Source organism: Helianthus annuus, chromosome 1 (genome assembly GCF_002127325.2).
Source record: "Helianthus annuus cultivar XRQ/B chromosome 1, HanXRQr2.0-SUNRISE, whole genome shotgun sequence".
Classification (NCBI taxonomy): domain Eukaryota; kingdom Viridiplantae; phylum Streptophyta; class Magnoliopsida; order Asterales; family Asteraceae; genus Helianthus; species Helianthus annuus.
This window is the reverse complement of record NC_035433.2, coordinates 36,374,973-36,401,977: the sequence shown is the minus strand read 5'-3', so window position 1 is coordinate 36,401,977 and position 27,005 is coordinate 36,374,973. Positions and strand designations below refer to the sequence as shown.

The window sequence follows — 27,005 nt, the reverse complement described above, 5'->3', positions numbered from 1 at the left end:
ATTATTTCTTTTGAACGGCAAATTAATATATGCAATAAAAAATATTAACAATAAATAATTACTGGGGGTGTTTTGCTAAGGTTTTCCATGTCTCCTTAAAACTTATTAACTTTTACAAAAAAGTTAAAAGGTGTTTGGAATTACTTCTCAAAAAGGACTTAGGGATGTTTATGTGTTTTCAAAATAAATTTTGCGTTTTCAAAACTGCGTTTTGAAAAAGTATGTAGGTACATGCTTCTCCAAAACTACGTTTTGAAGGCAGATAATTACTTTTTCATCCAAACATTTTTTTAGATTATTTATGTTTTACAAACGCAATAATCAAATAATCACTTCAAAACGTAATCTCAAACACCCTCTTATTAACTTATATAAGTCATAAGTTATATTACAAAAAGTTAGGGGTGTTTGGGATTCCTTCTTAAAAATGACTTATTAACTTATACTAGTGGGGTGCCCGCGCGATACGGCGGGAGCACAACACCAATTGTATAAGTAGTTCTCTTAACATATATAACTTAGTTATTGTGATGGACCGGTCGCTATTACTCTTAATATATATGTCACAGGCTTTAAAAAGAGTTGTACATTTTGAAGTGCAAGTATTAAAGATTCGACCCTATATTTTCGACAGGGTATATATATTAGATTATTGTTATGTGGTTAGATTCTAATTACTTTTAATAAAAGGTCTTTCTAATCTATGTTTCATCTCAAAAGTACGGTTCTTGCAATAAAAACATATAAAGTTTTAAAACATTAATTAGCTTACACATCTTTTAGTTTTACTCTTAAATTTACACATCTTTTAATTTTACTCTTAAGAAACTAAAATTTTAGAATTTTTTTAACTAACTTACACACCTTTTAATTTTACTTTTAAATCTACACATTTAGGGTGGACGGTATGGTAGCGGTGAGTGGGGCGGGGATGGCACTTTGCCGTGTGGGGAACCATTGCCAGCCTTTGTTCGGTGAGTAGGGAGTGTCCAAGTCGGTGTATACTCACCGAGTGAGAAACCGAGAGAGACGAGAAGTGATGGAGGAGAGAGAGAGGGTTAATAGCGGGCCCCAACCTCTTTCAACCAATCACAATATTTTTTTTTTAAATTGTTTACCACTCTCTATATGTTTTACCCTAAACAAAAAATAAATAAAGTACCAATCACTATCACGTAGGTGGCATAAAAATATCCATATTTAACAACTCACACACATATTCTCTGTTTCTGAATCTTGAAAGTACAATGAGGAGTGCATCCATTAAGGCAAATCAAATAACAACTTGAATATTAAGGCATCAAAGAGAGTTGGATATATAGTAAATGTGTTGCTCACTCATTAAACATTTGGAAAACTTATCGCGTGTATATGCTTCAACAGGTTTTTTGGGACTTGTTTACAGTTGTTCTCAGTAGAGATATAACTTGAGCTGGTTCTGGAGCTCAAAATACCACCTGCAGCTGCAGCTACAACTGCATCAATAGTAGAAGGCCCTAAACCTCCATCAACCTGCATCCCAGTAAAACATAATTTCATGAAATATAAGTTTGCTCACAAGATATAAATAAACGTACAAGTATGAATATGTTTACGCATTAAATTACAATAAAGGTTGCAGGTATGAAATAAATAACCTCTACATCAAGTGTTGGGTACTTCTCTCTCAGCGTGCGTACCTAAAACCAAATTGAGAAATAACAAAAATCAATTAAGAAACTCAAATCGGGAATTTAGAAAATTTCCCTTAAACACAGCTCGTGTACCTTGTTCATCTTATCAGGCATGAACTTCTGCCCACCAAATCCAGGTTCCATAGTCATAACAAGAACCATTTCAACAGGATGTTCACCTTCAAGCTATGAACACATAGAAGAAAATTATTAATCTACTGACAAAATGGGTTCTTTTACTGTTTGCACCATCTGTGAAAAAGCTATAATGAGAAAAATAATTTAAGAACATATAATAGATAAGATACCAGCGGAAACACTTCTTCAATGGGTGTTCCTGGCTTTAACGCCACACCAGGTCGCATTCCCTTGGACTTATTCGTTCAACAAGTTTAGGCCAGTTATCTAGCAACAAAGTAACATGTTTGAATAAAATTAGAACACAAATCACCAAAAAATGAACAGTGAAAATGCAATTTATGCAAATAACATATATATCCCACCTTTTGACACTTCAATGTGAAATGTGAAACCGGAAGCACCAGCTTTTCAAGTCCCCAAATGATGGGTTATTATTGTCGGTCGGTTACGAACAACTCCTCATTCAATCAATTCGTTTATAACTCTTTGAATTCCATTTATTATTTTTAACTTGAAGACTTCTGATTAACTCTATTCGTCAGTTTCATTTTGAATTACTTCTCTTTGAATTCCATTTAATATTTTTAACTTGAAGACTTCTAATTTACCTCTATTTCACTATTCATTAAACTATTTTATTACTAATTTAATATTGATATAAAAAGACTATCTTGCCCCTTACGAACTTAGTTAAGTTATTGTACCATATGCATAAAAAGTTGTAATTACTTAAATTTGGTGGAAATCCTTGGGTTAAAAAGGAGTTTTTATCATTTTACTTTCATAAAGTTGATATTAAAAGGGCCAATATAGCCATCTTCTTCCCCATATTACCATATTATCATCACAGCCAATCTCATAATCAGATTTTGCTTTAGGTTTAAAATAAATTACATAAAACATTATATCAAAACATGTAGCATTATGAATTGTTTTTTATAAGTTTTCTATTTAATGTCTTGAAAGTAATTGTAGAATTAAATGTCATTAGTTTTCATAGATAACTCTTAATTCTTGAGTTTCTTTAGATTAAATATGGTGCAAGAAAGACAATTATACCCCTCAAACATAATTAATATACGTATTGTGTGTTGTATATCAAGCATTTCTACTTGTACCTCTTAATTTTTAAGAAGTCCCTAAGGAAATGCTTTATAATATAGTATAGAAGTATAGATAACTCTTAATTCTTGAGTTTCTTTAGATTAAATATGGTGCAAGAAAGACAATTATACCCCTCAAACATAATTAATATACGTATTGTGTGTTGTATATCAAGCATTTCTACTTGTACCTTTTAATTTTTAAGAAGTCCCTAAGGAAATGCTTTATAATATAGTATAGATAAGTCATAAGTTATAAGTTAGAAATACTAATTTCTCAAAAACAACTTCTCAATATACAAAAACAACTTAAATAAGCTAACTCAAACACTATAAAAACAACTTATTAACTTTTATAAGTCAATAAGTTATGAGCTGCTCCAAAATAAGCTAACCCAAACACCCTATTAATAAGGAGAAAAAGGTGTTTGGCAAACTCAAAAGGACTTTTTAAAGTAAGTATACTGAGAAAAAGTGAGTTTGGAAAAATTAGAACATTGTGACTTTTTGAAGCTTCTTATAACTTTTCATAGAACATTGTGGCTTTTTTTTGAGCTCCTTAGTCATTTTACATGAATAAGCTAAGCCAAACACTTTTTAAAAAAACAAGTTATTGACTTATTGGTTTTTCCCACCGCATAAGTTAATCCAAACACTTTTTAAAAAATTATTTTCAAAAAATCCTAAGTTAATAAGTCCTTTTAACAAAAAGTCATTTTTTGAGTTAAATAAGCTTAGCCAAACATCCCCTACATATTATCTAATTTAAATTCGGATTTCAATAAATGACACATGACATTTTCTTCTTAAACATTTATATTCGACTTATATTTTATTAAAAAATAGTTTTTATCTTTCTTATTATTATTATTATTATTATTATTATTATTATTATTATTATTATTATTATTTATAAGAGTAACACATGATAAAGATTAAAAAACAAAAGTGGCATTTTAGTTAAACACGAATTAGTCTCATAAACCCTAGAAAAAAAAAACTTAGTTCTAAAATAAAACACAGTACGTCTTTATCTTTCACAATTCATCTCACCACTGGTGTGGGTTAAGCGTGATAGGATTTTATTAATATTTTAAGCCCGTTTTACGCATTAGTCAAGTTTTAAATTTATAAAACATGATATTATACTAACACAAAACACACACTTGGGCAAGTGCACCCATCGCGAGCGTAGTATAGTGTTGGTAAGATACCGAGGTCGTCCAAGGACACAAGAACTTTTAATACCGATTTATCGTCAACGTCTAATCAATCGAATTTTTTTAAAAGAATTTTTAAACATGAAAATAAATCTAAAAAGTAAAAAGATAAAAATGAAAAACAAATAGACAAGATAGAATCACTTGGATCCAACTCATCTTTAATGTACCCTTTGATGATTTTCGCACTTTCGGACTTTTTAAGAGATTATCTTAGTTATAGTAGTATGCACCTCTTTTAAAGGTGAAGTTACCCTCAACCCAGTGGTTTGAGTCCGCAGGGATACAATCCCAAAGGGTCAGAATATTGAAAGATGATTAAATAAGTTATTAATGCGAAAAGTGGTAGGCCACTCTTTTGAAGGTGACGTTACCCTCGGCTAAGTGGTTTGAGTCAGCAAGGATACAATCCCAAGAAGCCGGTTTAATGTTTTAATAGTAGTTTACATATGAGGGGTTCAAGCTATTCGCACCCCCGCCATCCAATACCTTTAGAGCATTGAAAAAGGTCCTAGTAAGCTTGAACCAAGTCCTCGCAGGATATATACACTGAACGAGACAACAACTTTACCAAACCACCCTCCTAATGTCACACCCCAACCGATGGCGGCGTGGCACTGAGCGAAACAAATTGTTCAAGAGAATCCATAACAACTATTAATGACAATATATTTAACGTTAAAGTCCCATACCAATAACATATAATGTAAAAACATTATTACAGACAGAGTTTCTCAAAAACAAGTAAACTGTTCCGACAACTCAGATTTCTTATTCGGTGGGTTTCTAGTCCTCCTACTAGATTCGTCAAGCAAACATAGCATCCTATCAACCTGTCACATACGTTAAAATAAAGTCAATACATATAATGTAAAGGTGAGTACACAAGTTCACATAGCATATAATATAGCGAAAAGCGTTTACGCATAACAACATGTATCACGTAATGGGCGACGCAAGTAACTATCAAAACTATGTTCACACTTAACCACAAGTCTGCGTTGTAGAGTATGCGCGACACATGTCCAGCAGATACATGAAGTAAAGAGATGTGATCCCTAGCAACCCCTGTCCACGACAGGTGCTGAGTCCAAACTATAGTACTATCATTGCTAGAGGCGGTACAGTGTAACACTGTCTAAGCATAGTAACAAGCATTCAAGTTCACGTATAACATGCGGGAGCGGTTAGCGTTAAAAGTGTTTGCATTATGTGTTGGTGTATGTTGTTATAGCGAACGTATGTAACACCCAAAGTGCTTTAAAAGGAAATGGGTTCGAGTATACTCACAGTTCGTGTTTAGTTAGTAAACATAGTACTTGGATTGAAGGGGGCGCGGTGGAGATTAGCCTGAGTATAGAACAGTAACGTAAGAGTTGAACAACATGTAACAGAATGAGTGTCAAATGGTGAGTCGAACGGATGGTCATTGTAACGCCCTGCGTTTTCATACTTTCCATATTTAGGAACCATTGTTTGAAATTCTATTTTTGGAAATCTCGTGTTCTTGTAATCGTTCTTTCATCGTAAGCGTTGTAAAATACGGGACTTGATTCATAAATAAAACTCGTATTTTGTTACATACACGTTGTATACTTTATACATGCTCATACATTCAATTTCGTGAAACAATTGATGCTTATTCGTTATTCTTGGAAACTATGTGCTAAACTTGTAAATACGTGGAACTTATGCATAAAACGTGTTTTGATCGTAAACGAGACTTAAATACGACATTCATACGCTTAATTATACTTGGTTTACGTTCCTCATGCTTGATTTACCTTCATACTATGCTTATATGTCGAAAATAGTCCCTAAAACATCTTAAAACCCTAATTTATAAACTCAAGGGACCAAAATGTCATTTCTAAAACTTGAAGTGCTGACCTGATGGTCTCTGGCACCCCGTGACCGCCCTTGGTCCTCTCTCGCGCCCCGCCAGAGGCCGTAATCCGCAGCCAGCATGTTTCTAGCTACGGGATTGGCGAAAAAGTGTGTTTGTTGGGTGTTTTATTGTGTTTCTTGCATTAAAACTCAACCACCAACCAACCCCCTTCAAACCCTATAAAACCAAGGCCTCCTCTAAGCTAAAATCACTTTGTAAACTCTCCTAATCACCCTTAAATCACCATAATCAGCTACAACATCAGAAGATTCGGACAGAAGCATACTACTTCACAAAAGTATGCATAAATTCTTCGTTTCTTATCCGATTTAGTCCACTCTTTTTCCTATGTGCTTGGATTGACCTTAGCTTCGATTCCATGGGGTTTTCACAGTAAATAAGTCCCTGGAACTCTGGCAAAAAGGCTCCAAAGTTCACTGGTCATTTCTGATTTCATCTAATCTTTACTAAACTTGTTCAACTTGAGTCTAACTCATCTCAAACCAACGTCCTTATGCGCATAACCACTTGTATGGTTAGTTGGGCTTAAAAACGAGGCTGAGACATTCGAAATCAGAGGTTAAACCTCACATACATTCTGTTTTATTTAGGGTTTTTAACCCATAAGTGATGTCAAACTCAAAACTTGATAAGTGTGTGATTATTTGGATAGCTTGGGCTATCCTACCTTCAATCCACCCATCACTTGATGTTTTCTTAGTTAGTTAGTATGTATTTCCACTCCTTATTGTATGTATTCATGACCATCCTTGTTGTCTATGACAACTTATGCATTGGTGAAACACAAGAGGTACCTAAATGGAAGATTTATCTTCCTACCTCTTATATGACTTCCATGATACTTAAGAGGTGCCTAAATGGAGACTTTGATCTCCTACCTCATGCTTGATCTCTTAGACATATTAACATATCACATAGTACGTATATTATCTAAGTAATCAACCATGATGATGAACTAATATTCACTTGTCAAAATGTTGGTTACATCATCTAAAAACATCATATGTGTTAAAAAGATGATTACTTTTCATATGTTTACTTTCATCTCCACAAACTCCAAATCCTTAAACCATACGTAAACATCTCCTAAACTCCCTATCAAACACAATCAACTTACTAGTCTCAACAAATTCGTCACATTGGATAATCGGAAGACTTGGCAATTTTGTGAATATACTCGCAACTCCCTTTTTATGTTTACCACTTTTGGGGTGTAACATGTTAATTTATAAAACCACACTTAAACTTATTCTTTATGCAATGCACGAAAACAATCCTTATACATGAATACTATGTTGTTATACTTGATGCTTATACGTGGACCATACTTATGTAATATACTATAGTCATTAGCTTTATACGAGCCTCCATTTGACATGTATAACGCTATAGGAGTAACGTACCACCCGTAAACTAGTGGTCATGTTGAATTATATCATTTTGCGTAAACAGACGGTTGACTAGAAATATTGCATGCCATGTTATGTTGATCTTGTATAAACTATGTTGCCATGTGGATTCGTTTTAAACTTTTATACTTATACTTATACGTAAACTTGTATACTCGTCTTTGTTTTTGCATTGAACTTTATTTTAAACATGTTACAGGTTGAGGATGATGATGCTATGAAACGAAGTAGCAATGATGCCTAGATACACATTTAGACGTCTTAGGTTTAATATGTTGTATCAAATTTTGTTCATGTTGTTATGTACTTTTCATTAAACTTGTTGTTATTTGAGATTCCTATGTAATGTTGACAATTTGAACTATGGAATGAAAATGGTTACTTTAAATATTGTCACAATTAGTGTTATGAAGTCTCTTGTAATCTCGAACTAGTCCCACTCCGATGATTCCGCCATTGGTTGGGGTGTGACAGATGTGATTGTAGCAATATGGATACTGACTATCGAAAGATTAACAGAACCATTGTGACACCCTAGGCAATCCCACATCGGCCGTGGCCAGGAGAGATCCTCGGTTCTTAAGGAATGCCTTGCCTCTTAAATCACCAACGCGTTTTGGGCTTAGTTGGCTGTGGAGCACATGAAAACTCCACAGTTAAGCGTGCTCAGGTGGAAGTGGTACCAGGATGGGTGACCTCCTGGGAAGTCTCCACAGGAGCAACCAAAAACAAATCCGTGAGTTCTTGGATGGGCAACCCATCGGGGGCAGAGCGGACAATATTGGTGATGAGAGGGGCCGGATGTTACAAATGGTATCAGAGCCACTCCTGTGCCGTTCGGGATAATGGGGCAAACCTCATCGAGGACGATGAGTCCCTAGGGGTGGGTGATTGTAACAATACGGATACTGACTATCGAAAGATTAACAGAACCATTGTGACACCCTAGGCAATCCCACATCGGTTGTGGCTAGGAGAGATCCTCGGTTCTTAAGGAATGCCCTGCCTCTTAAATCACCAACGCGTTTTGGGCTTATTTGACTGTGGAGCACATGAAAACTCCACAGTTAAGCGTGCTCAGGTGGAAGTAGTACCAGGATGGGTGACCTCCTGGGAAGTCTCCATACGAGCAACCAAAAACAAATCCGTGAGTTCTTGGATGGGCAACCTATCGGGGGCAGAGCGGACAATATTGGTGATGAGAGGGGCCGGATGTTACAGTCATCCGGGCAGATGGCCATTCGAACGGTTGATCATTCGAATGAGCGAGTGTGTTTGTAAATTGTTTGGAAACTTTTGAAGTTTTCGTTGTGGTATTCAATCAAGTCATCCGGACGGATGGCCATTCGATCGGATGGCTATTCATCGAGAAACCTGAAGTTTGAAGTTTGCTCAGATTGTTTAAGTGTTGAAAGCTATAAAGAACAGATCACCTGGTCGAATAGTCATTCGATTGGATGGTCATCCGATCGGATGGCTATTCGATTGGGCGACCTATTGTTTTGAAAATCTCACAAGTTTCCTAAGTTAAAAATTTGGAGACGGCGTGACGACGTGTCAAACAACGGAGCCCACACCAAGCCCAACTCAGTCGATCGGATGGGAACCACCCCATTCGATCGGACCAACTGTTCTTTATGAGATTTCATGTTCAACCCGTGAATTGATAATCTCTCCGGTGGAAATCCATCTTCAAGCCGGTTTCCCCACTAGAGAATGAGTAGGGAGCCTGAATGAGTCCAAATTCCATCGGTTTTGAGTAGAAAGTGAAGAAAGTTGAAGAAAAGCACGAAAATAGTTGGGAACTGTTTAGATCTCGTTGTGGTTTGTGTAAAATATTGTGGAAATCCTTTGGATCTGAACATATCTTGATGAGATGAGGTCACATAACAGTTTTCATCAGAAACCGAGATGACGTCACCTTCAAGGAGTCCAAATCAGGTGATTTCTAGGTGAAAACAATGATTTTGATGGAGAAGATGATGAGAAAGTGTGTAGTGATGATGTAAGTACAATATTTAGGGAAGAATACTTACGAAATAGCCTTGGATCGAGTAAAATAGTGTTTGAAAGGGACTTGAGAGCGTTTGGGTCGGATAGAGCTGTCACATCAGTGAACAGTGATGTGACAGGCGGGTATTTATAATGTGAGAGAGAAAGTAAGGCGGTGGAACGATGGGTCGGATGGCCATCTGATCGGATGGTCATCCGGTCGGATGTCTATTCGATCGGGTGGTCATTCGACCAGCCGAGTTGCGTTTTGTTGGTTTCTGACTTTCGTTTCGCGCGTTAAGTGTTGCGTTGCGTTTAAGCGAGTTGCGAGTGAGCGTTGTGATGAGATAACCACATTACATTAAACAAGTAATCACACAAATAACACACATAACACATAAAATGCATAAAAGTAAATTTGTGTTTCGAGTTTGCGATGAGATTGCGATGTGATAGCGTTTAGTATAAACATGCGATGTGATATGCGATAAGATGCGTTTAAATAGTATGCGTTGTAATTAGCATTAACTGCGATAACTGCGTTTTGAATAAGCGTTGTGAATGCGTTGTAAAACATAGTTTAAAAATATCGTTTAAACCCTTTGCGATAATCGAAATCTCGAGAGTACAAGGTAATTAAGCAATAATTAAGCAAGAAGTGACAGATACAAGTAATGACCCGAAAAGTTGGGTTGTTACACCTAACCCCCTTCCAGGTAGTTAACGTGCTTTATATAGACCGTAAAGACACGAATGACCAAATCAATGACATCATGAAGAAATGGTAAAGAAAATTCACTTTCAACATAAGAAACTAGTTATTAATATCATTAATACATACCCAATTAAAAAGTGTCGAAAGATTAAAAATCAAAAGTAATACATTAAAGACTTGTCTTCACCAAGTGATGTAAGAGATTAGCCAAACATGGCCTTTGATTAACAAGAACTCTTACGATCAATCTTGGATCCCGAGACTACTACACACTCTAAAGATGATAGATGGATGATGGTGGTGGGTGTTGGTGTTGTAGTGATGGTGGAGTGGTGGCAAAGTGGGAGAGAAGTGGTTTGCCAAGGGATGCCTTTGAAGTGAACCAAGCACCCCTATTTATAGACAGAACAGTACCTCGGCCACAACCCCGTGTCCATTGGGCACGACCAATGTTGTAGAAGGCGCTAGGCGCTAGTCGGGCGGTGGGGTACCGCCTAGGAATTAATCGGATTGAGTTTTTTATGTATAATTTTATAAATTTATATATAAAAAACATTTATTTTATACTTTTTATCTACAAAACTGAAAGTTTAGGGGCCAAGTGTAACCTAGTGAAAATAGAGAGGGGGTTAATGTTAAAACACCCAAACCTTATTAACCCTAATCCCACCATTGTTCTTCATACGCCGTCTCCTCTGTCCTTCATTCATCAGAACCCCAAAATTCTCCTTCATTCATACAGCGACATCAAGAATCTCTTGGCTCTCTTGGCTGATGTTGATTTCGCACAATGGAGACTCATTTTTTACTCGAAATTGGTCCGATTTTGGTTCGAATTCTGGTAAGAACACCCTTCCCTTGAACGATTTGGTCTAATCTTGAACCATTCTGATTAAATTGCTACCAGTTTTGACATAATTTTGACCGACTAGGTCCGATTTTCAGCGGATTTCCACCGATTTTTCCGACTTTTGACCGATGTTGACTTTTACCGCCTAATTAGACCGATTTTGGAAAATCCGAGCGGCATACCTCCAATGAGCAACTAATAGCCGCCTAAAATCGATTTCTACAACATTGGGCACGACCCGTGGCCAGTCTTTTTCTCTTTCTTCATTAATTGCATCTGTAAGCAGAGGGCCCCACACAACCCCGTGTCTTCTGGGCACGATCCCGTGGTCAACTCTTCACTGTACTATCAAGATTCTGCAAATCTTAGAGTTAACCACGCCCCACGGTGAGCTGGGTTCGGCCCCGTGGTGGGCGTAGAAGCTTCTGCAGTCTTTGTCTTGTTGTGCAAGGTCTGACCATGGCCTATGCCTGGCTGGGCACGGCCCCGTGGTCAGCTTCTGTCTTCTTGTTTTTGTTTTGGGAGATGCTACCGAGGGGTCGGGCATGTCACGTTATTCCTTCTTCTTGTAATTATGTTGGTTTTGGCTGCTTATTTGTTCCTTTTGTTCTTTTAAGCTCATTTGGTCCTGTAAATTTAAAAGGAAGAAAGAAACATGCTTTTTCCAACATTAGTACTAAAAAGGGTTGGTTTTACGCCTCTATTGATGTAATTTATATGTTGCATTTTGTACACATCACCTACACCACCACCACCACTCATCGCCCACCACCGCCACTCCATCGCCATTGTTGGACCGTTCTATGACCCGAAAAAGTCAATTAAGGCAGTTCATCTTTGCGTACAAAGGCGGAACCAGTTTAGACAAAGTAACAACAGCTTTTCCTTTCAATTTCCTTCTCTATTAATGCTTTCTGAGTAGATTTTGACAGAGTTTCGACACCTAGCACAAGACCTGATTTCGCTCCAATGGTTACAAATGAGATTACAAGTCAACTATTTATGTGCCTTTGATTTCGCTCCTATGACTGACTAATGAGCGAAATCCCATGTGATCAAATAAGCGAAATCACTAACTAACCTGATGAGCGAAACCCCCTAATGACCTAAGAGCGAAACCCCTACTAACTTATGTACACATAAGCGAAATCTCATCAACTCCTGTTTTTTTCGACTCCGTACAACCTATCTAGACCTAAGACTCAATACAAACGTAGTCAACAGACATTTCATGCACTAACAGACTCGCCCTTGGATGTTGACGAAGTCTTCAGCTCCGAGTCTTCAGTCTTGGAGGCTGTTTGTTTGCCACTGAATGGGTCCATTAAGAGGAAACCTCTGAACCGCTCAGAGGCATACCTGTTTGGTTCGTCAAAAGGCCCACATATGAATGGTTCAATTCAGATCTTATTCATTCAGATATCAATAGTCGCTGAATGGAACTTTTCTCAAACATACCCTTTACCCTAAAAAACAGATCTGTGTTCACACATCCACTCCTCCACGCCTCCATCTCCACCTCCTTCCTCCTCCTACCTCCTCCACCACGTCGCACCTGTCCACCTCACCGGCCTCCTCCACCGCATCGCACCTCTCCTCTGCCGCTGTTGTCTCTTAGGTACGTCGCACCTTCTCCACCTTGATTGTTCCGATCTTCAATAGTTCAGTGGTACAAAGATATGATATTTAAAATTTGATATGAGTATTTAATTTTTTGATATGAGTATTTAATTTTTCAGTGGATGATATCTAAAATTTGATATGAGTATTTAATTTTTTGGAAGTAAAATAGTGATTACTTTATTAATCAAATGTGATTTTGGATGGTTGCTGTTTGTTTGCCGCAGAAGAGTGTAGGGCTTGATTTGATTTTGGATCTTATCTTTTTTAATTAAATGTGAATTGTGAAAGAAATTAGGGTTAATTATTAGATAGGTTTTCAACAATTAATAGTTCATATTGGTACAAGGATACTTCAAATTTCAAGTTTGATATGCATATTTTTAGCAGAAACTGTAGTGATTCATAAAGTTCAATGTGAAGCAGATTGGTATGTTCTTTTTGAATGGTTTTAGTAACAGTTTATACATAGTAGTTTGGTTATGTTGGCTATATTGGTATGATACTAGATTTTATGTCAAGCTGTCTCGTATTAAGTATCTTTTTTTATGTGTGTATGTTTTAAATCGTTCAAAGAAATGGAACAAAAAAGGGGTAGGATTAACTGGAACCTAGAGGGTATTGAGAAAACGTTTCTTGAAACTTGTCTTCAAGAAATCACACTTCGTGGACGTGAAGGAAGCAGTCTTAAACAATACTCATGGTAGAATGTAGCTGAAAAGTTAAAAGTAGAACACAATTTCATAGCGGATCAAAAACAAATGAAGAACCGATATGACTATACAAAATCAAAGTTTGCAGCCTGGTTAAAACTTAAAAGCAAAACCGGCATACACCAACACTCGTGGATATATGACTCCCTACCGTAATATGAGGTATTGGTTACCCGATTTTCGACGACAACGCGCGTTAACAAAGGAAGAAAAATTCAATCATGCACACGCACAACTGAGAAATATTATTGAGCGCTCATATGGTGTTTTGAAGGCAAGATTCCCAATCCTAAAGCAAATGGCTTCATTTTCTCTTCCAATACAAAGAGACATAGTGATTGCTTGTTTCGCCGTCCATAATTTTCTAAGGAAATGCAATATTCATGACCATTTATTTATGAACTATGACGAGAACACTTTGTTTTTCGAAATACAAGGTGGAGAAAGTGATGGACAGTTCGTTCAAGACATAGAATGGGGTTCACAAGGCATTGAGTATATGAATACCTTACGTAACCAGATTGCTACTCAACTATGGTCAAATGGTTCAAATTAAAATTGTACGCCTAGTATTAATTTCTATTTGGATTGTATTATGTTTCCATGTACTTTGAATAATTTATGTGTAACTTGAATTTTCTACTATGTTTTGTATTTTTTTAAGTTATTCATCATTCAGTACAGAACACTAAACAAACAGCTATATTTCATTCAACACAAAGTAGTTCAGAGGGGTAAAAATGTCATTTTACAGAGTCATTCAGAGGTGCAACCAAACAACACTTTACTGGTTCAGCACTTATTGGTTTAGAGCCTCTTACCCATTCAGACCTCTTATTCATTCAGCACTTATTGGTTCAGATGTTGCCAAACAGCCCCTTGGTCTTTTCTCCAACTCTGTCTTCTCATTATAAAAACTCTATCTTCACAGGTTCAGAATCACTTCCTAGCTCCATCTTCAGACTCCCCTTTGACTTGTTGATCCAGACTCCCCCTTTCACAAACTCCCCCTCTCAATATGCTAAAATCTGAGGTCTTGATCTGGTTCAAGCTTTGACAATTAGCTCCCGTGGGAATGATGAAGTCCAAAACCTGTGTCTCAAACATCAAACATTACACTTCTATCTTTTCACACAAACAAACATTCAATCAGTTCTAGAAATCCACTCAAGTATTCAGGTCCAAATTAATGACCCTGATTACTCAATTAATCTACCAAGTCCAATTTAATGACCTTGGTTGATCTTTTGACAATACAGACTGATTTTGTAAAACATTTTCAAACATTTTCTGAAAAACGTAACAAGCGTCAAATTAATGAACTTGTTTTAACTTGAAAATAACTCAAACACTGTTAAAGTAAGCTCTCCTCATTCTTCAGCTCAGAACTTTTCCTGCATCTGCTTCAATCTTCAAGAATCCAACGATTAACTCTCCACTTTGGTTTGTCAAAAATAAAGCAGAAATAAAATCTTTTTGGATTTTAACAAAGTGTTCTAAACTAAGAAATGAAATACAGAAACTTAAATTGCAGAAAGTAAACAAATTAAACTATTTACAAACATATTTTTGGTGAGCGTGTTAGGGAATCATATCAGCTTTTCAGAAAAATTACATGTACCGTTAAGCTTCATTTCATACTCAGACTTAAACAATTCACCTCGATTGTCGATATACTGATCCATCTTAAATTCTCACACAAATTTCAATTTACTCAGGATACGATTTAGATGACTTATGAACTTAGCACATTCATGTGTCCCACCTCTTGAATATACTCCCGTATCCAGAATCCCAAATATTCAGTCTTACAGGTGAGTATACCACAGATGATATCTGTAAGGGGTTATATGCGAGGGCCGTGAGAGCTCAGGTCGATACTTCCATATACGCAGAGAGATGACGGCTTCGACTTATCGGTGTGTCCCCTTTAGAGGATCTTTTAGTTACAACAGCAGCGACTATCAATTTTATTGTTTCATCAGCTTGCTGAGGGCGATGCTATGTTTCAAGCATTTGCAGAAAGTATTATTCGGGGAGGGGTAGCAGCTGGAGTAGAACTTGACATCCCAAATTTCTCTAGAATATCATGAACGTACTTCGTCTGATGAATAAAAATTCCCCCGGGTAGTTGTTCAACTTGTAGACCCAGAAAGAATTTCATCTCCCCCATTGATGACATTTCGAATTTCTGCTTCATCACTGATTCGAAATCTTTGCACAGATTCTCATTCGTCGACCCAAAGATTATATCGTCCACATAAATCTGAACTATCAGAAGATGACCGTCGACCTCTTTAGTGAAGAGAGTGGCATCCACTTTTGTTGGTGCACGAATGTCTAAAGCCTGCGTCTTAGTCTTAGTTGTTCAATGTATAGGGTCTAGATGTGTTAATTATGAATGTATAGGGGTTGAATATGTAAAAGTTAGGATTTCATGTCATGATTTCGCTTATATGTCAATGTGCCATATGAGCGAAATCCCAACTAGATGATTTCGCTCATATGTACATGGTCACATAAGCGAAACCTCATCCCCTATATATAGTTCAGTTGTTTTCTCATTTTGGACGTTCATGTCTCCCGTGTAGCCAAACTGCTGCTCGTGTATTTTGTGATAGGTTAATGAGAAAACTGTTTTAAAGTGATCTCCTTCTGTTTCTACTCCATTTCTGCTTTGATTCATGCCGATTTTGTATTTCCGTTGCATTTTCGGTAGTTGCTAGCTCTGATTGACTCACACGACTGTCAATAACGGTCCTACAATTGGTATCAGAGCCAGTTGTGAGCTAGTTTACCCTAATCAAAACCTTTTTCTAGCACATTTTGAGTTTCTGGACTTTTCGACGGACAAAATGGACTGAAATTTGAACACATAGTGTAAAATTGTCTAATAACAAACCCTTGAGAAATTAAGACCTAAAAACAGCTTAAAAGTGACCTAAAATGGCTCGTGAACAGGTTTCGCTCATATGGTATTTGAGTGATTTCGCTCATACGGCATAAGCGCAATCAGGGGTTTCGCTCTTGAGGTTTCGCTCATAGTGTCATATTTGGGTTTCGCTTTAGGGGTTTCGCTCTTGAGGATTCGCTCATAGTGTCATATTTGGGTTTCGCTTAAGGGGTTTCGCTCTTGTGGTTTCGTTCTTCTAGTTTCGCTCAAGCTGACACCCTGATTTCGCTCATATGGCCATTTCCTGATTTCGCTTTTCTGACCAAAAGTTGATTTCGCTCATAAGAGCATATATTGATTTCGCTTTTGTGAGCATTAGGTGATTTCGCTCATAACAACACTTAAAATCTGATTTCGCTTATAAGACCTGTTTTAGTGTAAAAACCATGTTTTGAGCGTTTAGTCCGTTTCGTACGTGATCAAGTGTTGGAAACTCAGTCTATGTTAAAAGTTTTTCGATAAAAACAACCTGTTAATAAAAAAGTTAAACATTTTTGGAAATTTGTCACTAAAAATGGAACATCAAGATTTTTATAACTTGTTTGCGGGGAGCGGCATGTCGGTTACGCAAAGTCCGGCGAGTATAGTTCAGAACGTTAACATGGAGAATGAATTAGGGACGATGCAAAAGCCTCCGAAGCTTATGAGTTTGGATGAATATGCGGGTTGGTCAGGCCGTTTCAAAAACTGGGTGCAAGCCAATCACTTCGAATGTTGGATGAAAATAGAGGCGAAGTATGTACCACCAGTTAACGGTATGGGATTGGAAAAGGGCATCGGGAGTTTGACAGAATCTGAACAGATTGACTTTAAGGCTGAAAAGAAGATGGTGAGCATTTTGCAACAGGCCATCAAAGAAGATATTCTCGTTTTACTGCAACATGAAGATAATTCTCAGTCGATGTGGCAAGCGTTGAAGCTGAAATTCCAAGGCAGTGTATCAATGATTAAGAGCAAGAAAGCCTTAATCAAGATGGAGTTTGATATTTTTACTGGGATTAAAGGCGAGACAACAAAGCAGTTAATCGAATGATACTGTCATCTTGTGGTTGAAATGAAGCGTTTGGAAATTACAAAGACGAATGAAGAATGGATTGATAAGCTGTGTGATGCACTTCCGTATGATGAGTGGGGCACTTATCTAATGATGCTGAAGAATAATTCTGATTTTGTGAATCTCAACCTTAGCTCATTCATCGAGAAGATTGAAGCCCACGAGCTGGAATTGCTGAAAATCAAGAAAATGAACTCAGCGAGTGTGCAGCAGGATGTATCGTTGTATTACAAAGGCAACCCTTCAGTTTCAACCAATCAAAGCCCAAAAATACAGACAGGGTTCATTGCTGATAACACCTCAAGTGTTTCTTCAAACACTCTGTAATCCGACAATTCTTCATCATTCGCGAACTTTGAACCGAATGTCAAAGCTTAGGAACAGCCTTCACCTCAAAGCTCAACAGGATCCAACCAACAGGCGTACGTTTCTGGGGTTCAGTGCAATATTGCGGTAAACATAAAGAATGGAAACGAGATAACTGAAACAGCCGCAAAACAACACATAGCACTGCTTGCTTCCGTTCTTGAGGCTTATGAGGGCTTAGTCGCAGGGAGGATTGGTAATCCTGACATGACGAAGGAGGATTACGACCAAATCGATCCCGAAGAGCTTGAATTGATTGACATCAAATGGTGCATGGCGAGTTTGGTGCGTAGGGCTCAACGTTTCATGGAAATTACAGGCCGGAACAGTCTATCAGGCCCCAATCAAAAGTTAGGGTTTGATAAGTCGAAAGTTACATGCTTTAAATGTAAAGAACGCGGTCACTTCAAACGAGAATGTCCTAACCGTGAAGTAAACAATCATCAAAACCCGTTCACCAACGACTACTACAGGCAAGCGATCTATCACCGACCAAATCAACAGCCAACTGTTCAGAGGCCACCGATTGAGAATAAACCGGAAAAGGCACTGATCGTGAATCAAGACGATGAAAAGGTTGCTGCAGGTTTCAGCTGGGATAAGTATCCCCGGTAGCGATGGACAGGCCATGATGGCAGAAGTTGTTGAAATTTCTGAAACGGTGTCTGAACCAGAAATAGTTTCTGAAGATGTTTCTGTGGTTGTTGAAGAGGTTTCTGCTGATAATGCGGTCAATATTGAAGAAATAACTGCTGAAGTGTATTACTATCAGTCAGAGCAGGAAGTTTTGGGAAGTTTAATGAAATCTGTATTACCTCCTAACATCTCTGAATCTTTTGCAGGTTACTTTGAAGAACCATGGACCGGATCATACCCAAGGTTTGAAGAGAAGAAAGAAGTCGTTGAAGAGTTGATAGATGTGTCGAAAGAACTAACCGGAGAAGCTTTGAAAGACATAGCTGACAAAGCTCTAATGGGAAAACTCAAAGAGGTAGACTCAGAATCCGAGGAGTCAAAGTCTGTCAGTAGTGTGTCTGTCAAACGAGAGGAATCTGGAGTTCAGGAGATCAAATCAGTCAAACTGTCTGAGTCTGAGTCAAACAATGTCGGTAAAACTGATTGTGTAGAGCAAGTTGTTGAAAAGGTTGTTTCAATCCCTGAAACACCGTGCAAACAGTGTTTAGAACCATGCATGGAGTGTCTTGAAAAAGACACTAAGTATCAGGAATTGAAGCTGATATGATTAAGTTTGACCTTGGCCAAGTTAAAGAGGCGTACGATACTCTCGCCAGGTCAATCAAGATGATACAAAAGGAAAGTGTTGAAAACGATAAAGCTACAAAATTGGCTAAAGCAACACTATTTGATAAACAAAATGAAGTCAATTTTCATTTAGATACAATCGCATCGCTTAAGAAAGAACTCGAATTGGTTAAAATTGAAAACGATCGGATTGATAAAAAGTTAATGAGTTATGTGGCTTCATCGTACGTTCTTGAGCAGATTGTCCCCCAACAGCCCCAATGTGGAATCATTACACACAGAAATATCCAGATGGGGTGGAAGCAGCTTTGAATCTCAAATTGAGACCGATAGAGGATGATTTGCCTGAGACCATAGATGTCACATTCTCCCCATCCGATACCGACAACCAATCTCAGGTTATCAAAACTGTTGTCGATCAGGTGTTGGATGAGGAGAGTGAGAAATCTGAAAAGGCTCAATCTGAGAAGGCTGTTAGTGATTCTGAAGATGAAGGGAATTTCTTAGATCAATACATACCGAAATCGGAGAAGAGTGCGAATGACGATCCGATCATGGTGGTATACACTATGGTTGGAACATACAAACTTTATTCCGATTTCGAGTATCCACTTCAGAATGTGAAAATCGAGAATGTCAAAAAAGTGTTTAAATTGGTTGAAATGAACATTAACGAGGTTAATAACAATGAATTCTTTTCGAAACCTAAAAAGTCATTTGTGACATCACGTCCAACAAGTTCGGGAAAGAAAGATGGGGATGGTAAAGGTCACAACAAGAAAAACAACCTTAAAAACAAAGGAATCGGTTTTGAAAAGAAAACGGCTAAGCAGGTGTTTAAGCCGAAAGAGAAGATGAATGATATTTTTGTCGCTGGTCCAAGTGTTGACGATGAGAAAGATTATATTTTCAGTCAAAAAGCTGTGGACGATTTCAATGCAGCGAAGAAGTTAAAAGAAGAGTCAGTCAAATCTACTTTTGTTGAATATGACAAAAGGGTGTGTTACCGCTGCAGTGAAATCGGACACATGGCGAAACAGTGTCAGAAAGTGATTGAGAAACCTGTTGTTGTAAAACCGGTTAAAAAACAAACTGTTTCAAAACCAAGTGTTAAAAAACAAACTGTTTCAAAACCAAGTGTTCAAAAACAAACTGTTTCTAAATCAACTGTTTAAAAGTCAAACATTCAAAAATCTTGACCTAAATCTCCGACTGACACAAAAGGCAAAAAGTCGATGGTTTCTCTGATCCGTATTTTGAAAAGAGGGGAATCTTTGAAGTCGGAGGATAAGCCGAAATCGACTTTCAAGATTGGCGAGTCCTCTAAGACTCGAAAGACTTCAAAAATTTACCCTAAGACAAAAATTTTTGAAAATCAATCTTGGGTCGCGAAATCGAAACCGTCTGTTGAGGTTAAAAAGATGGAGAATGCTTTGAAAATTGATTCAAACATTTTTAAAGATGATGTGGTTGAGTTTGAAAATGAAGTTGATAAGTTTCTTGCTGAATTTCCACCGATAACTAACTAAGTTAAAACGATTGTGAAAGAAGAGGTTCCAAATGTCACATGTGATTTTCCGAAAACAAATGAGAAGTGTGATGATGTGTTCGGAAGTGTGTCAGAAGTTAAGAAATCCTGGGCTTCATTGTTTGAATAAATTTGATGTGATGTTTGCAGGGGCTGCCCAAGTCTATACTATCGAAGTGGATTATGGATAGTGGCGCTTCAAGGCATATGACTGGGACGCTTGCTCTGCTATATGATGTCAAATCCATAAACGGAAGCTATGTTGGATTTGCCGGGAATCAAGGTGGAAGGATCGTTGGTCAAGGAACGCTGTCAAATGGCGTGATTTCGTTTGACAAAGTGAACTACATAGTAGAGTTAACAAACAATTTACTCAGTATTTCACAAATCTGTGATAAAGCGTTTAGTGTACATTTTACTAAAACTGAATGTGTTGTGTTGAAACCAGGGTTTAAAATCCCTGATGAGATGGTGTTGTTGCCGCTCCACGGGAGAATGATCTTTATATACTTGATATGAGCGTCGCAACGCCAACATCCCATCAGAAACAGTGTTTTGTGTCTAAAACTAAAGCGACAGAAAAAGATTCGATAATGTGGCATCGAAAGATGGGCCACATTCATGTTCACAAAATGAACTTTTTAGTACACAATGATTTGGTTGATGGTGTTAATCTGAAGAATTTTCACTTAAATGATGATTGTGTAGCGTGTAAGAAAGGAAAGCGACTCGGAAGTCACACGCATTGAAGATTATGAACACGATCAGGTTACCTCTTGATAGATTGCACATGGATCTCTTCGGGCCTGTCAACGTAAAGAGCATCAGCGGAGACTTATATTGCCTGGTGGTGACTGATGACTTTACGAGATTTTCTTGGGTAGTGTGTTTGGAATGAAAAGATCAAACTTTTGAGTCATTGATGGTGCTTTTCAAGAAGATGGAAACGGTGTATAAACTGCCAATCCGGAGGATTCGGAGCGACAACGAAACGGAATTCAAAAAACAACAAAATGTACGAGTTCTGCAACGAGAAGGGAATTCTTCATGAATTCAGTGCGCCGTACACACCACAGCAAAACGGCGTAGCTGAACGAAAGAATTGGACCCTGATTGAGACAGCCCGTACAATGTTAGCCGATTCCAAGCTACCAATCTTTTTCTGGAGTGAAGCAGTATCAGCAGCCTGTTACAAATTGAATAGAGTTCTCACTGTCAAGAAATACAAAAAGACTTGCTTTGAGTTGCTGCACCGTTATAAGCCGAATCTTGAGTTTTTGGAGCCATTCGGGTCTCCTTCCACTTTTATTGATGAAACTGGTAAATTTGGCGCTAAACCTAATGAGGGTTTCTTTGTAGGTTACGCAAGCCCGCTGAAGAGGGTGTTCGTACCATGCCTGGGGAAGGTGATTCAAGTCCAACATGTGGATTGTCAGAAGCATACTCCATCACCACAACTTCCCGGACAAAGATTCCTGTTCGACTACGACAAGCTCTGGGAGTCGTTTCATCTACCGGTTCAGCCGAGTAATGAGGAACTAGCTCTTATGTACCTGTATCAGCAAAATATGTCACAGGAGCAAGTGCCTAGACCGCCAGTAGTTCCTCAACCCACCGGGGGTACTCACGACAATGAAGCAGGACCGAGTGGAACAGCTCATGAACCACCAGAGGAACCAACTCCATCTTTTGACGAATCTGACGACTCAGAAGCGGAACCTGCTCCGACTTTTGACGAGGATCCAATGGAAGCTGAGGATCAAACCATTGATCTTGACATATCGAGCTTGGAATTGGAAGTGAATGTGCCTGACAATGCTATGCCACGGACGTTGTCTTATCATCCCTCAGAACAGATTATTGGTAACCTGCAAAGTAGTGTCAAAACCCGACATCAAATAGATCGAGCTCTTACATGTTTCTATTCATCTATTGCTGATATGCAAAAAGAAGTCTCATTAAAATGTTTTATTTCGCAGATCGAGCCCAGAACCTACAAAGAGGCATTGACCGAGGATAGCTAGGTGAATGCAATGCAGGAGGAGCTGCAACAGTTCAAAAAGCTGGGCGTCTGGAGACTTGTCGATCTGCCTAAGAATCAAAAGCTAATCAAGACGAAATGGGTTTTTAAGTGCAAACGTGATGACAGAGGTGTCGTGGTGAGAAACAAAGCGCGACTTGTGGTTCAAGACTTCAGTCAACATGAAGGAATAGATTATGATGAAGTTTACGCACCGGTTGCCAGACTTGAGGCAATTCGGATTTTTCTAGCCTTTGCGTCATGGAAAGATTTTAAAGTGTATCAGCTGGACGTCAAAACTGCCTTCCTTTATGGACAAATCAAAGAAGAAGTGTATGTGGGGCAACCGTCGGGGTTCACAGACCCACTGCACAAAAACAAGGTGTATCTACTGGACAAAGCGCTGTACGGGACTTCACCAGGCCCCGAGAGCCTGGTACGAGACACTTTCACAATACTTGCTGGACAACGGGTTCACAAGAGGGACAGTAGACAACACTTTGTTCACCAAGGAAGAGGCAGGCCACTTGTTGATCGTGCAGATATATGTTGACGATATCATCTTCTGTTCCACCAACGACGACCTGTGCAAAGAATTTGAGAAGGTGATGAAGAAAAAGTTTGAGATGAGCTCAATGGGGGAGATGAAGTTCTTCCTCGGGCTGCAGGTAGAACAAATGCCCGACGGAATCTTCATTCACCAAACGAAGTATGTGAAGGACGTGCTTGACAAGTTCGACATGACAGATTGCAGTCCTGCATCAACCCCCCTCGCACAGAATCATGGGATATGTCCAGACGAGAATGGTGTGAAGATGGACGAGACATTGTACCGATCTATCATTGGATCATTGATGTATCTCACGGCTTCCCGTCCAGACATCATGTACCCTACATGCGTCTGCGCCAGATATCAGTTAAATCCAAAGCAGTCACACCTGACCATAGTGAAACGTATTTTACTTGTAGTATCCTCGATCGGGTGACTTTACTTTATCTGGTTTTGCTAATTCTGACTTTGGGAGCTGCAAGCAAAATGCAATGTCCACCACTGCTAGGTGTCAGTTCTTCGAAACTCGACTCATCACCTGGCAGTGTAAGAAACAAACCGCAGTAGCGCTCTCTACATGCGAGGCTGAATACGTTTCAGCCTCCAGCTGTTGCTCACACATCCTTTGGATCCAACAGCAGATGCGAGACTTCGGTTTGCAGTTCTTAGACACTCCGATCTATGTGGACAATGAAGCAGCTATTAACATCACTAAAAATCCGGTTCATCATTAAAAAACAAAACATATTGAAATCCGTCATCACTTTATCTGTGATTGTCACGAGAAAAAGTTAATTCGGATTGAACACTTGCACACCGATGATCAGAAAGCGGATTTTTATACTAAACCATTTGACAAAAAGAGATTTTATTATCTTTTGAAACTGAACGGGATGAAAAATCTGCAATCTGGGAGGGTTATTGAATGTGAAGCCGATTTGGGCGCGATCTGACGTGAACCTTTGTCGTGTTGTCAATTTTGTTTGTACAGTTCATTGTCTGCTTTTTGATAAAAACAAAAACACAAAAATATGTTTTAGTTTTAGGGGGAGAAAGTCGCAGAAAAATACAAAAACATGATAAAATTCAAAAATTCAAAAACATTAGAAAACTTCAAAAAGAGTTGTGTAGAATAGGGGAAATGATAGTACATCAGCTAGACGGACACAGTACGCTAAAGAATTGTAATGTATAAAATGCAATTAAGCAGTCTCGCTAAAGATGTGCCGGTAGGTTTTCGCAAAATCAGTAGATCAGTTTGGGATATAAACATAATACTTTACTTGCGTCTACGTGGGGAACACCTCCAGGATATATAGGTAACCCTTGAAATCCTGTTTGAAGGGTCCTGTATTCTGAGATACTAGGTCTTTATGCTTAGTGATATCTAGGGTATTATCCCGGGACTTCTGCTGTATGGAAATACTGACCTAGTCCCCGGATAATACTTTACGCATTGCTTTACTTGTAAAGCCTCCCCTCAGCATAAAAAATGATGACGCATTGAAAAATGTTAATCATGTGCTGTTGTAATCAAAAGATCCTCTAAAGGGGACCCACCGTAAAGTCGAAGCCGTCATCTCTCTGCGTATACGGAAGTATCGACCTGAGCTCTCACGGCCCTCGCAATTCACCCCATTACAGATATCATCTAGGTATACTCACCTGTAAGACTGAATACTGGGATCTGGATACAGGAGTATATATTGAGGTGGGACACATGTAGATGTTTAAGTCCTAAAACACTAATTCTGTATCCCGAACAGATTGAAAGTTTTGTGAGAATTTAAGAGGATCAGTATATCGGCAATCTACGCGAATTGTTTAATGCTTAAAATGAAATAACAGCTTAACGGTGCTAGTGTCTAGTCGGCAGCTGATATGATCCCCTAACACACTCACAAAAAGATTGTGTATACAGTTTTCAGTTTATCCAGTTAAAAATCCAAAAAGATTTTAGTTTCTCATTTTATTTTCGACAACCGACATTGGGAATCGGACGATCAAAGCTTAGTGTAGATCATGTCTGTGTTTGATGAGGGCTGGGTAAGCTGGAGATGCTAAACAATGATTGGTACAGTGTTTGTCAAGTTGAAAAGTGTTTGAAAGTTCAAAATGTTCAAAAGTTCATTCATTTGAACTATTTTCAGAATGAAATAACTGCGTACTTCATAATTAGGTCAACCAAGGTCATTAACTTGGACTTGGTAGGCCAAGCAGTTGACCAAGGTCATTGACTTGGACTTGGTTAACTGGGTGTGACGGTGTTTAATCAGAAAAGTCTTAAAATGTTAAATTTTTGAAAATCTTGATCTGATTTCGCTCATGTGTCACCTAAAACAGATTTCGCTCATAGTGCTTCATGTGATTTCGCTTTTAGCTCCATGAGGTTTCGCTCATAAGGACCATTGGTCTTAAGAGCGAAGTCAGGCCAACTATATAAGTCAAGTTGATTTCGCTCATAAGTCACTTTTCACCTTTCGCTCTTAAGTTCTCTCTCTCCGGCGATCATAAGCGAAACCCTAAAAACCACCATTTTCAAACGAATTGCTGCCCAAATCTTTACAGATCTTGTTATATTCTTAGTATCTAATCATGGGCAAGGTAGAACGAGGCTTAATTTGATATGTATTAACCATTTTCTGAACTGTCGGCCATATTTGTTGAACATAACATAGAATTAAGTCTTTAACAGTTAAATCAGAACTCGAAATCTATCACATGTGGTCGTCTTAGTGTGTAGATTATGCTATTGAGTGTTGATTGTTTCAAATCTGTTGTTTGTTGATGTTTGTCGATGTCCGGGTATTACAAACTTAGATCTAGGGGATTTAAGAGGTCAAAAATGAAATTAAATCATAACAATGTGATCGGAATCATCAGGCAAACAAGTTAATGGTTTCAATTTTGGGATTTGATGAGTTTTTGAGTGTTTGATAGTGATTTCGCCCATAACTGTCATGTTTTGTGATTTCACTTATTGAACACATCAGTGATTCCGCTTATTGTGCATACATCAGTGATTCTGCTCTTATGTACAAAATATGATTTCGCCCCAAATCACAGTTAACCTGTTTCCGCTTTTGTGTACATCAGTGGTTTCGCTCTTAAGGTCATATGTTGTGTTTTCGCTCTTAATGAACACTTGTAATTTCGCTCATTATACACTCAGGGTTTTTCAAGTGAAACTATTGTGATGAAATTTTTCTAAGTGTCTGATTTAGTGTATGTGATTTTAATATGTAGGGTTCCAGTGTTGTCTTTGATCGTTGTGATTTGGATATACAGAAAAACACCGAGCTGGCCAAGTTTAGCAGTATATTGGAATTCATAGGTCGTATTCCCATCCAGAAAGCGCTTACTGATCTACGACCACTGTACAAATCTCACATAGAACGTTTCTGAAAAAATACAAGTTACGACGATAAGAACAAAGTAATTTCGTCAATTGTCGAAGTGCATGGCAAGGAGGAGAAAATACTAGTCACTGAAGCGCTTATTCGTGAAGTTGTTAACTTTCCAGATGAGGCAGAGTCGCCAATGAGATTTCCAGAAAGAATGGTGAAAGGCTGCATACTAAGAATGGGTTATCAGGGAGCTTTGAATGCTGGGAACTATTTGAAGTCGAAGTTTCAGAAACCATACAAGTTCCTTATTCACTGTGTGTTGATGTCATTGAGCCATACAAAAGGAGGTTATGATGCGATGCCTGACTATCAAATGAATATGGTTACTGCTCTTGTGCTGAACAAGAAGTATAATTTTTCACACATTGTATTCCACTATATGGCTGAGAATATTAAAACAGAAAGCAAGAGTTGGATGTATCCGAGGTTCGTGCAGATGTTGATTGATCACGCTTATCCTGAGATTGACAGAAACATAAAGAATGACTTGTTGATACAATCACACATGAGCAATGATTC

The 27,005-nt window shown here is 38.2% G+C and overlaps 1 pseudogene; it reads right to left on the bottom strand.

The window, feature by feature from the left end:
• Positions 1-1,376: 1,376 nt before the first annotated feature.
• Positions 1,377-6,105, bottom strand: LOC110932996 (annotated as a pseudogene).
• Positions 6,106-27,005: the final 20,900 nt, after the last annotated feature.